The sequence below is a fragment of the Trifolium pratense genome, linkage group LG4 (assembly GCF_020283565.1).
Source record: "Trifolium pratense cultivar HEN17-A07 linkage group LG4, ARS_RC_1.1, whole genome shotgun sequence".
Classification (NCBI taxonomy): domain Eukaryota; kingdom Viridiplantae; phylum Streptophyta; class Magnoliopsida; order Fabales; family Fabaceae; genus Trifolium; species Trifolium pratense.
Genome location: NC_060062.1, coordinates 7,203,784 through 7,216,181, shown reverse-complemented (window position 1 = coordinate 7,216,181; position 12,398 = coordinate 7,203,784). Strand labels below are relative to the sequence as shown.

General features: G+C 30.3%; 2 long non-coding RNA genes across 2 annotated transcripts; both read right to left on the bottom strand.

Annotated features, from left to right (window-relative positions):
- Positions 1-3,874: 3,874 nt before the first annotated feature.
- LOC123923478 lies at positions 3,875-6,277 on the bottom strand. Its single transcript, XR_006814409.1, has 4 exons — positions 5,453-6,277; positions 4,657-4,890; positions 4,444-4,577; positions 3,875-4,359 (listed from the first exon to the last, which is right to left on the bottom strand). It is a non-coding gene; the product is annotated as an uncharacterized LOC123923478 (long non-coding RNA).
- Positions 6,278-7,757: 1,480 nt separating this feature from the next.
- LOC123923275 lies at positions 7,758-10,424 on the bottom strand. Its single transcript, XR_006814337.1, has 3 exons — positions 10,289-10,424; positions 10,087-10,176; positions 7,758-7,933 (listed from the first exon to the last, which is right to left on the bottom strand). It is a non-coding gene; the product is annotated as an uncharacterized LOC123923275 (long non-coding RNA).
- Between the last annotated feature and the right edge of the window lie 1,974 nt (positions 10,425-12,398).

Here is a 12,398-nt window from a genome sequence, read left to right as displayed (position 1 = left end):
CTTGTTTAAGTCCATAGAGTAACTTATTAAGCCGACATACAACATTCTCCCCCTGTCGGCGAAGACCAGGTGGAGGCTCCATGTATACTAATTCATGTAAATCACCATGAAGAAAAGCATTTTGCACATCTAACTGGTGTATGAACCAATTAGAAGCTGCAACGGTAAGAAGACAGCGAAGAGTAGTAACTTTGGCAGTCGGAGAAAAAGTTTCTTGATAGTCAATCCCTTCAACCTGAGTGTACCCCTTAGCAACAAGGCGTGCCTTATAGCGCTCTATTGTCCCATCAGATTTATACTTTATTTTGTATACCCATTTGCAACCGATGGGCTTATGACCAGGAGGAAGGGGTACCAGACTCCATGTGTTGTTTTGTTGTAATGCTTCTAGTTCTGTATTCATTGCTGCTTGCCATTGTGGATCATGGACAGCTTGATCATAAGATTGAGGCTCTTTATTGGCTGTAATGTTAGCTATAAAAGTACAATGTGTAGAAGAAATACGTGAATATGAAAGATAATGAGAAAGAGGATATTGAGTACCTGACCGAGACGTTGGTACCGAGGAAGATGTATTGACTTGTGGAGACATGTGGTAGTCTTGATGCCATATCGGGGGGTTCTTGTCACGGAGGGATCGTCTAACTTGGGGAATGGGGGAAGTTGGTGGTTCTGGAGTATGTGATGTGGTTGGTATTGAGTCATTTATGGGCGAGGCAGCGAAAGGTGTTGCAGTAGGTGGTTGTGGAGGAGGATTCAGATCATGTGTGGAAGGTACATGAGATGGTGTGGGAATAGGTGAATCATCCAAGGCTTCATGGGGAGGATGATATGAGATTGAGTTGGGTTTAGATGTTGTGGGAATGGAAGGAAAATCAGTTTCGCAAAATCTAACATCACGACTTACAAAGAAATTCTTTGTCTCAGGATCATAAATTTTGTATCCTTTTTGTCCAGTAGGATATCCAACAAATATACCTCTTCTTGCACGAGGATCAAATTTATGTGTAGGATGGACAATTGTGGCAAAACATAAGCAACCAAACACCCTTAAGTGATCAAGTGGTGGTGGCTTGTTATATAATAATTCAAAAGGTGATTTGTTGGATAGTAATGGAGATGGCAGCCGATTTATCAAGTAAACAGCAGTTAATACACATTCTCCCCAAAATTCAAGGGGTAGGTGTGATTGAAATAATAATGCTCGTGCCACATTTAAAATATGACGATGTTTGCGTTCCACAACTCCATTTTGTTGTGGAGTGTAAACGCAAGTTCGTTGATGTTCTATACCTTGAGATTGAAAAAAATCTTTCATGGACATGAATTCAGACCCATTATCAACTCTAATTGTTTTAACAGTTGCTTGAAATTGGGTATAGGCGAACTTAATGAAGGATTTTAAAATATTTTGCGAATCTGATTTGTATTGCATGAGAAATAGCCACGTGCATCTTGTAAAATCATCAACAATAGTTAAAAAATAGCGTGCCCCTGAATGTGTGGGAATTTTATGAGGACCCCAAATATCACAATGTAATAAATCAAATGGAGCATGAGTTGAAATAGAGCTTAAAGGAAAAGAAAGTCTGGTCTGTTTAGCAATGGGACAAATATTACAATCATTATCAAAAGACATGTTATTTGGAGACAATAAAGGGGAAACTAATTTGAGACGAGATACAGATGGGTGTCCAAGTCGCATATGTCATATGTCTGAGGCCTGAGAAACTTGATGAGAGATAGGAGTTCGTTGCAATGGAGACATGTAATAGAGACCACCACATTGTTCACCCGAGCCAATCATCTTCCCCGTAGCCAAGTCCTGTAATACACAAAAATCAGGAAATAAAATAACACAACAATTTAAGGATGTGGTCAGTTTGCTAGCAGACATCAAATTTAACCGGAATGAAGGAACACATAAAACATCATGTAGTGTTATATTGGTATTGAATGACATGTCCCCAACCGATGTGATTGGAGCAGAAGAACCAGTGGGTAAATTGACAAAAGGAATTGAAGAAGACTTTGTTTTAGAGAGACTGGTATGGTCAGATGTAATATGATTAGTGGCTCCACTGTCCAAAATCCAAGGCTTAGTGAATACAGAATTTATTGAGGCATTAGAGAAGAGAGACAGACCTAGAGCATTTGCATGACTATTGTTATTACCAGCACTATTGTTTGAAGAAATCATAGTAAATGCACGAGCAAGTTGTTGAAGTTGTTCTGTTGATAATTCAAGTGCAGATTGTGAAGTTTCCGATGCGTTTGCAGCAGGGAAAGATCTAGATGCAGTACTTCGAGACCCAACTTGTCGCTGCTGTGATTGATGTTGTCTATTGCTCTGATTTCTCATGTTGTTCGAACCCCATGTTCCATTTTTAACCTTGCAATGATCCTCTGTGTGTCCATCCCTATTGCAGAAATCTTAGTGAAATTTTAGAGTTCGACAGTTATGAATTGTGTGGCCATCTCTATTGCAGTGTTCACAATGCTTGTTTTTGAAAGGCTTGTTGGAGGAGTTGTTTGAATGATTGTTGACTGCAGCAGCAATGGAGAAATTCTCTGTTATTTCAGAAGTCATTTGGCGTTGTGTCTCTTCTTGGATGACTAGAGAGTAAGCTTGTCGCACATTGGGTAATGGTGACATCATGAGAATGTTGCTGCGAACAGTGCTGTAAGAGTCATTAAGGCCCATGAGAAATTGCATCAAGCGATCTTCTTCCCTTTGCTCATCATGAGCCTTCATCTGGCTGCAAGTAGGAAGAGTGCGATATGACTCTAATTCATCCCAAAGGCCTTTGATTTTTGTAAAATAGGTTGAGACTGACATGGTGCCTTGGGATAAGGAGGCTAATGACTTTTGAATCTGATATATTGCTGGTATATTTTTCTGTGAAAATTGATCTTTAAAATCTTTCCAAACTTGATAGGCAGTCTTGGCATGGATGACTCCTTTGGCCAAATCCTGTTCTACAGAATGTGTGAGCCATGATAAAATCATGTTGTTGCATCGATTCCATAGCGCATATTCTGCAGGTTGCTTTTCTTCTGATGGTTCTTTGATGGATCCATCGATAAAACCCACTTTGTTTTTGGCTGTGAGAGCATGGACCATCGATCTGCTCCATGAAGGGTAATTGGTGCCATTCAATTTTGTTGGAACAAGTAAGTGACCAGGGTGATCTGAAGGGTGAATGTAATATGGATTTGAAGAATCCATACCGGAATTGTTTTTGTTATTTGGTTTGCTACTATTGTTGTTTGACTCTTCATCATGTGAATTTTTAATTCCCTGATCGAGCTCTGATGCCATCTTAAGATAGCAACAAGAATGTGTTATAGAGTATGTGAAAGACAAGGCAATTTGGAATAAAACTCAGTATGTTTTATATGTATATCCACAAGTTTCTAAATCATATATATAATACATTTTGAGAAGACAGTAGTGCTAATCCTAATCCATAACAACCGTCATCCTAAATTAGTGGGATTTGATATAATCAAACTAATAAAGGAAAATAAATATATACACAGTAAATTAACAATTATGCAGATATTTCCTAATAGATGCATATCCATCGATTATTAGTGGTAGTGATTATCACGTTGTGAAGTTTTTTTTTCGTAAATTCTATTCATCGTATCTCTCAACTCCTTCAAATTTTAGTGACTTTGATAAACGCAAGTCATGAACAGAAGTTTCAATTTTAGTGATTTTGTGATTTTGTTGTTTTTTGTTTCAATTTTAGTTGTAATTTTGTTTTAATTGATTTACGATTACGATTAAAATTAAAAACAATGTAAACATTGGGGTAATTTTGTAACTTTTAATATGGTAGGGACTTAGTTGAAATATTAATAAATATAAAGATACATGGTAAGACATTATCAAAAAAAAAAAAAAAAAGATACATGGTAAGTACCATATAAGTGGATTGTACCGTATAATTCAAAGTGAGTGAACATTGCATCTTCATTGGTCAGATTAGGACGGCACCAAAACAGTCCAAATAAGTTACTGCACGATAGAATTTTCCTTCAAATATAGCACATGTAGTATATTAAACTTCACTAGAATTCAAAATTTAAACTCAATTCATCATTAGTCTAAATGAAAATATACTATATTAGTAATCGGACAAAATTGATTTGTAACTACTAAACCCTCATCAATGTGAATTGATTTGTTCCAAATAACCGCAACTCCTTTCAACGTGAATGAAATATCTTGCATTGTTTCTTCTCAATCAACACTTCAAACTTATTATCCTTTTGATCAATAAATGTGAGATAGCAATTAATGTGCGACCCAAAGTCACCTCAAATATTAGAGGGCAGCCATTGAAAATCCTACATAAATATAGTAAACAACAAATGATATTAAAAAAACAGCAAGTGAATCATTTTAAATTAAATCAATCAATAGATAATTACTTAGTTACGGCATAACAAAAAGAAAGATATCTTTCATTGTTGATATCACATTCAATGTGTTATGTCATATAACTTCATCTTCATGTTGGTTATACACTTAACATTATCGATATGAGGGTGTGGATGCAACGGACCTGCACCAATATAAAGTTAGTAAATTTAAGTTAAAAAGTTTGATTTTAGAATTGAATGAAATGAATTCAAGTTTCAAACCTTAACTATTACAATGCAAGAACGGTTTCGACGAAGCTGTGGTGGTGTGCCATGGTTAATTGAAACAGCAAAAATTTTGGATGATAGAAACGACGACATACAGAAATGCAATAGCATGTCGTTGTAACAGTGAAAGCAATAAACTGCCGCCTAGCAAGACAAATTATATGATTTCTGTCCCTACAAATATGTCTCATTTTGATTTTGATCCTTCTAAAAGAATTGATTTATACCCTGCAAAATTACAATAATTTTTAAAAATTTCTTAATGTCAACTTTTAATAACAAAAATTCGTTACCTAATAAATGATTGAAACACATAATCATATAGATTGAACTCCTAAAAAATGTTCTAAACTAATTCACCATCTTGACATCTGCAGGGGACAAAAATCATTCAATCTTATATTTTAAATGTATATTGACAATATGTGTTGATCAAATATATGATACTCAAATAACTACAATAACATCTAATAATCTAATGATATAACAATCTTCTGTTTAATGTGCTAAATAACAATATTATGTGACTATATTTTAAATTTGGCAGAACCTTTACATTTTGAAGTTCATGGAGATGCAACTTGAATAGGGGTATTACAATATTACCTATCCAGACTTTTGATCCAACAACATTCCTAGAAAGATTTGCTAAGTCATAAGCGTACGTCTACATTAAAACATCTCTTAACATGGATAATTCTAGCTAGTAAAAGAAAAACAGGTTAGAAACTATTTGCAATTTGTATGGCAGATTCATAGGATCAATTCTAATAATTAATAGAACATTTACCTAAAATGCAGTTCACTACATTCACTGCATCAATTGCTAAACTGTTCAAGAGCTGATTCGCACTCCAAGTGCCTCAGCTAAGATTGAATCAACTTCAATTCGCTGCAATTTGCAAGCTCTAGAAACTGCAGGCCTGACTGTTTTTTAGATATTAGTCGAGAAATCAATGGCATAAGGTGTACTGTCATTAGCATATATCCATAAAAAATAAGAAAAATGAAGGAAAACCAACTCGAAACCACATATATAAAATATACAGTCCCAATCAAGTCTAATGATTCTTTAACAAAGAAAAAGAACACTATGCGACGGTGGCGGCGGTGGGTTTGTTTCGAAGAAGAGGAGAAAAAGAAAAAACAAAGAAGCCAGTATAGTATAGACGTACTATAGTAGAAAGAGAACACTAGGCTGGTTGTTTTCTGTTATAGCATATTATGCAAGTATGCAGGACATTTATAAAATGTGTAACAAATTTTAGTTTTTCTAGGCAAATTAGAATGGCAGTAGTTGATTTGATACTATTTAATGTGTAAATTTAAAATTTGAAATTCAAACAATGAGTAGACAAAAAATTTTATTATTTCGTGGCTCTATCTATACTACTATAAGCTAAGCTAAATACTCTATGTGATAATTAAAACGTGTAGCTGTACAATGCTATGTGATAATTTTTTATTTTTTTTCAAAAACAAATGTGATTTGGAGGGAAATTAGGGAAAGGGGATTAGGGTTAACTAAGGGAAAGGGGATTAGGGTTAACTAAGGGAAAGGCCCTTCCAATATGGTACTAAGACCATTCAGAAATTATGGTACTATGACCATTCTTTAAATAAATCCAAAATCATTTGATATGTTATTGAGATACATCAAAATTAACGGTTTTTGTATTTTTTTAAATGCCGTTAATCTTTATGTGTCTCAATAGCATATCAAATGATTTTGGATTTGTCTGAAATTTTACACAAATGATCTATATGATGTAAACTTTCAATCCAACGGTGGATTTTATAAAATTTATATCGGTTAAAACGTTATTGAGAGGTGTAACATTTGGTGTCAAACTAGTTGGTGTCAACGGATCCTGACTCTTTTATATATATATATATATATATATATATATATATATATATATATATATATATATATATATATATATATATATATCAGGGGCGTCTCTGGGTTTTAGGAGACCCTATGCAAAATATAAAAGTGGCCCTAATTATAAAAAATTTAATTTTTTTTTAAATTGTCGATTTAAAATGCGTATAATATAAAAAAAATCATTTTTATTCTTGTAAACATATAGATTATCAATATTAAACCAATTGCATCAAATCAAATGGGATAAGAAATACAAAATAATTATCTTTGTATATAATGTCAAAAAAGAACCTCGTAATCTAAGTTTAAATTTTATGGAAAGAATAAATGGACTAAAACTATATTTACGAGCATATATAACTAATTTATTGATACTTATATGATATTATATGAACATTAATAATATATAACTATTAGTTTAGGGCCTAAAAATTAATCTATTAATATACATATGATATTTTATAGGTATAAATAATATATAAGTAATATTATAGGACCTCAAAATTTTGAGCCGAAGCCCTCAAAATTTTGAGGCCCGATGCCGTCGCACACCTTGCACATATATCTAAGCCGCCACTGATATATATATATATATATATATATATATATATATATATATATATATATATATATATATATATATATATATATATATATATATACACAATGTTTCAAATACAATTGAAATATCATCTTCAATACGTTAGCAACTCTTTTATTTTTCTAAAAATATAATTTGTATGTTGATAATGTTTGAGTGATTTCCTTCAAACCGAAATTCTTTAAACGTTAGCAACTCTTTTATTTTTCTAAAAATATAATTTGTATGTTGATAATGTTTGAGTGATTTCCTTCAAACCGAAATTCTTTAAATGTAGGAACTATTGATACTTTGATGACTGCTAAAATAGTAGATACCAATACTAGTATCACATGACAATTTGAAAGTAACCTTTCAAACATAAAGATAATAATTATTTTCATAAAGCCAAGTTTATCAAGTCCTCATAACGATCCTCATGTGTGCTCAAAGGTTAAAAGACAAAAAAAATTAAAGATCGAGGAAGTATTAAATTTTTCGGCCCCGTTTTATATGAACAAAATTTTCATATATTTTGACATTTTTTAATATAATATAGAGTTATATAAGTTTAATATGATTTATAGATATAAAAATAATAATAATAATAAAATATAAAGCATCTTAAGCATAAAACTATCATGACATTAAAGACTTAAAATAACATTAAACATCGCTATTAGTGAGGGATTTAGATCGTTTTTTTTTCCCTCTCCAATTCAGAAAAACTAGTAAGGTTTAATATGAGGCTTCTCATGGCATCCTTGTATACAATTGCTCAAGTGAATTTATTTCAGAACCTGCAAAAGAAAAATGTGAATATCTACATAATGAAAATATAAAAAATAATTAAAATGAAAATATTACAATATAGCTCAGTTGACTACCAAAAAAAACAATATTGCTCAATTGATTGCTACCTTTGAAATTGATTTGCGTGTTTTTCTTTTTTTCTTATTTTTTTTTCTCAAACCAAACACATCATTAAAGTGTGCAAGTCTAATGGCTGAATTACTAGACTAAAAGGATATGAAGATAAATTACATTGAAAGATATTTCTATTACTTTCAATTTCAAAGTTGTAATTAAGTTAATCATTGAGTTTAAGTGGTTAATGAACTTCCCTTATAACAGATTGTTTGGGAGAACTTGAGTTAGATTCCTAGTGGGAACAATTCATGGTCACACTTTTCTTACCTCGCGGTCGAACTCTAGATTATTGAGACTCATTCTCCTGAGAACCAGAGGGTTAATACCAACAAATTATTAGGATAATTATCTGTTATTATCTTTTTTTATCTTTGTTATTATTATCTTTTTTCGATGTTTATCAAATATTGTTTACATCGTTTCTTAAGTTTGTTATTACTAAGATAATTATCTTTTAAAAATCATGTCTCTATATAATATAATTTTTTTTATTAAAAAAATTGAATTTCATAAGTTTGTTATTTAAGATAAATTTGTATTAAAATATCAAAACTTTTATAAAAATATTTTACTAGATTTTGATTTAAAAGTGATAATTAAGTTAAAAATAATAATAAATGCCAAACAACTTTAACTTTGACTTTAAATTTTTTATTTTTTATTTTATTCTCGAAGTAACTTTTAAGCCTTAAAAAAAAGTCAAACGCAACCTAACTATTTCAAAACCACTTAAACACTCTTAAGCCTTTGAGGATAAACAACAACCATTAGACATATCTAAACAATTTTTTTTTAATGTTGTATATTTTTCGCACGCAACTATGGAGATTAAGTTATTGAGTCATGTGGGATTCAAATAGATGAAAAATTCTTCCTAAACGTTTTAACGTTACTACATGGTCGGTCAAAAATTAAATATAAAATCTTAGTTAAATTATAAGAGACATGTGTCATTTAGTTAAATTAATTGAACTTTAATCTTCTCTAATCCAGATGCTTAGATGAATACAATATTATACTATTGGGCAAAAATACGAAAAAATTAATCTACTCAACCATATATTTTCTTTTGTTTTTTTCCAAGTAATTTAGTAGCTAAAATGTTTTTTTTTTTAAGATGAATAACTGAGAAAGTGATAATCATATAGAAAACACACTACCATCAATGGCAAGCACACGTGAAATATTCTATGATTTAATAATAATAGCTTAAAAGTTCTCTCTTTGTGCCGATCCTAATTTTTTTCTCTTTGAGTTTTTTTTTCTCTACCGGTTAAGTCTTTTAGTTGCTTTCTTTTGTAGTTATGATTTCGTCGTCCGAGTGCGGCGTTGTGTTTGTCATCGTCTTGGTACGGCGTTGTTTGATTTATCGTCTTGTTGCGGTATTCGTTTACTTCATATTGAAATGTCATCTTCAATCAATTTCAGATGCAATCAATGATTTAGGCATCAACGCTGCAGATCCAGAAGTATGGACATTCCTGTGACTTTTATTTTATCATATTATTTGTAAGCATTTTGCCGCCGTCTACTATTAACTTAGATGATGTGTGTTTATTCTCATATTTATCATTTTTGTTTTTCGCTATGTTAATTTTTTATTTATATTCTATCAATTATTTGAATGAATATCGTCATGTTTTAGTAAAAAAAAAGTGAGGAACCATATATTTCCTTTATTTATTAATAAAATAACTGATTATAATTATTGCTTTTTTAGGTAACTAATTATAATTATGAAGTGACAATGTGACATTATTTGTACATCCTCTATGAATGAATGAAAGGTAACGTTATACTTCATCCGTCACTATAAGCAAAAAATTATTTTTTAGGTTCATTAGAAAATTGATGTATTTAACTTATATTATAAATCAAATACATTAATTTTTCAATAACGTAAAAAGTAATTTTTTGCTTATAATAGCTAGTAAAAAAAATTAAAAATTCGATGAAAAATAAATCAGTGTATGAGAAAAACATCATACAGTAAGAAATAACATAAATATACTTTTGTACTCACATTCACAAAAACCACCAACACACACCTTCCGTCGAGGATACACACAAAAGTTTTTTGGACAATCACGCCAACTATCGCAAGGAATAAATCCTGAGATATCAAATCAAATAAGATAAAAAAAAGACATGTTACAAAAAAGGTGATGATATATTTTGTGTATAAGATAAAGAAAGAAATTTGAAATGGTGTGAAGATGCTTTACCACCATCGATGACAACAAGAAATATAAAAAGAAAGATAATTAAAACATAAATTGTTTTGGGAATTTGAGTCATTTTTCTCTTTTACATGTATCTGATTAGAAATTTGTTTCATAGTAAAGTTTCAAGCTTTATTAATTTAAATATATAGGACATAGTTTTTAGCCCACATGAGTTGCAAGAAGTCGTTCCTAAAATAAAATAATTGTTAAATATGTTGTGTTTATGTCTTTAATTAACTCATTCTTTTTGTTATTTCTAGTAGCATATAGGAGTTGCAAGAAGTCATTCATAAAATAGAATAATTGTTAAATGTTAATTGATCTCTTTAATTAATTTATTCTTTTTGTTTATAAACGTTCGATATATTTTATTTTATTTTCCATTTAACCTTTCATGATACACAAGAAAAACATCCCTCAATAAAAATAATAAAAATGAATATCAGTTGTAGAAATAAACGTCAAATAGTTGACAACGCATTTACTTTAGACATAAATGGTCCCTATTAATATAACTATATAAGGGCCACTTGAGTTTTAGTACCTTATAAGTTCAGATAATTTCAATTTGACACTGCAATTTTAATCATTTTTAATTTGATCTTAGAAGATTTTTCTAGAAATAGATTAATTTGCCGATTTTAAATTTGGTAAAGTCTTGTTTGAGGGGTTTAAGTCTTTGTTCCTCTCCCTTTGTACTTTTCTCTCTTTTCTACACACATATATATATTTAAGATTGAGCTTATAAGTGGTTAACGAGTCACACTTAAAGATAAATTATTTGGGAGAATCCTAGCTCAATTTTTTATGCGAACGATTTTTGATCAGACTTTACTTATCTTGTGATTAAACTTTAGATTATCGAAACTCTCTTCCCATGAAAACCAGAGAATTAATAAACAATAAAATTAAGATTATACATCTCTACTGCGAGCTCGATGCTTATGACCATCCCCTTAACTATTACTAAGACTTTTCCCATAACAAAATGATGAAGAACGCCTCTTATGACGAAGCCTCTTACACATGGGGCTGCTTTAGGGTGTTCAGGCCTAACAGCTTATAGAGATATTTTTAGAGATGTTTGGCTCATACTCTTGATTATTATGCTAAAAATCTTGGCATCTCTTATGCTTTCCATGTTGAGATTGTTGGTGTGATGATGCCGATTGCAATTGATCATTCGAAAGGTTAAAATTTACCTTGGATTGAGACCGATTTCTTAATGGTCCCTCTTGCTTTCAAAAATTCATGTGTGGTCCCTACAAAATTATTGAGTTTTATTTTTTATCTTTTATTTTTTTTTGGCTTTCATCAATTTTTATTCTTGGTCCCTATAAAAAAATGTGGCATGTATTTCGGTCCCTACAAAATTATTATGCATGCAGTTTTATTCTCTACTGTTAAACCAATGCGTATTTTTGGATGAATATTTCATAGACATGTTTAGAACATTATAAAAAATTCCTCGACAAAAAAGGAATTCAAAATTTTATTTATAAGTCGAGATTTTTGTCACTATTGTATTTATGTTTTGAAATTTTAAAAAATTCATAATTAATTCTTTTCAATTTAAAAATAAAATCTAAATTTTGTAAAGAAACTACGTACTCTTTGTAGTATTCTAAAAATGTTTGGAAAAATAATATTAAAAAATTATAAATTTAAGTATAAATAAACAATTTTGAAAATTAACAAGACTAAAACTGCATACTTAAAATTTTTTTTAAGGACTAAAACATGTCACTTTTTTTTTTATAAGAACTAAAAACAAATTGATCTATTAAAATAAAATTGATAATTTTTAGAGACAAAAAATATATTTAACCTTACATTTTAATATATATGTATTGTAAACTTAAGAACACCTTAACTAGAAATATAAAAACAAATAGTCTCGTGAGTTTAACTGAAACATTACATTATATATGTAGAATCGGAGTTTAAACCTGATTATATCATTTATCCATCTTAAAAGTGAATTTCTAGCCACGGGACTATATCACAAAAAATAAAAATTCTATATGAATTTATATCATTACAGTAAAAGTTAAATATTTAAGTTATCCAAATTGAAAGGTTAGACTTTTTTTTATTAAAAAATAAAATA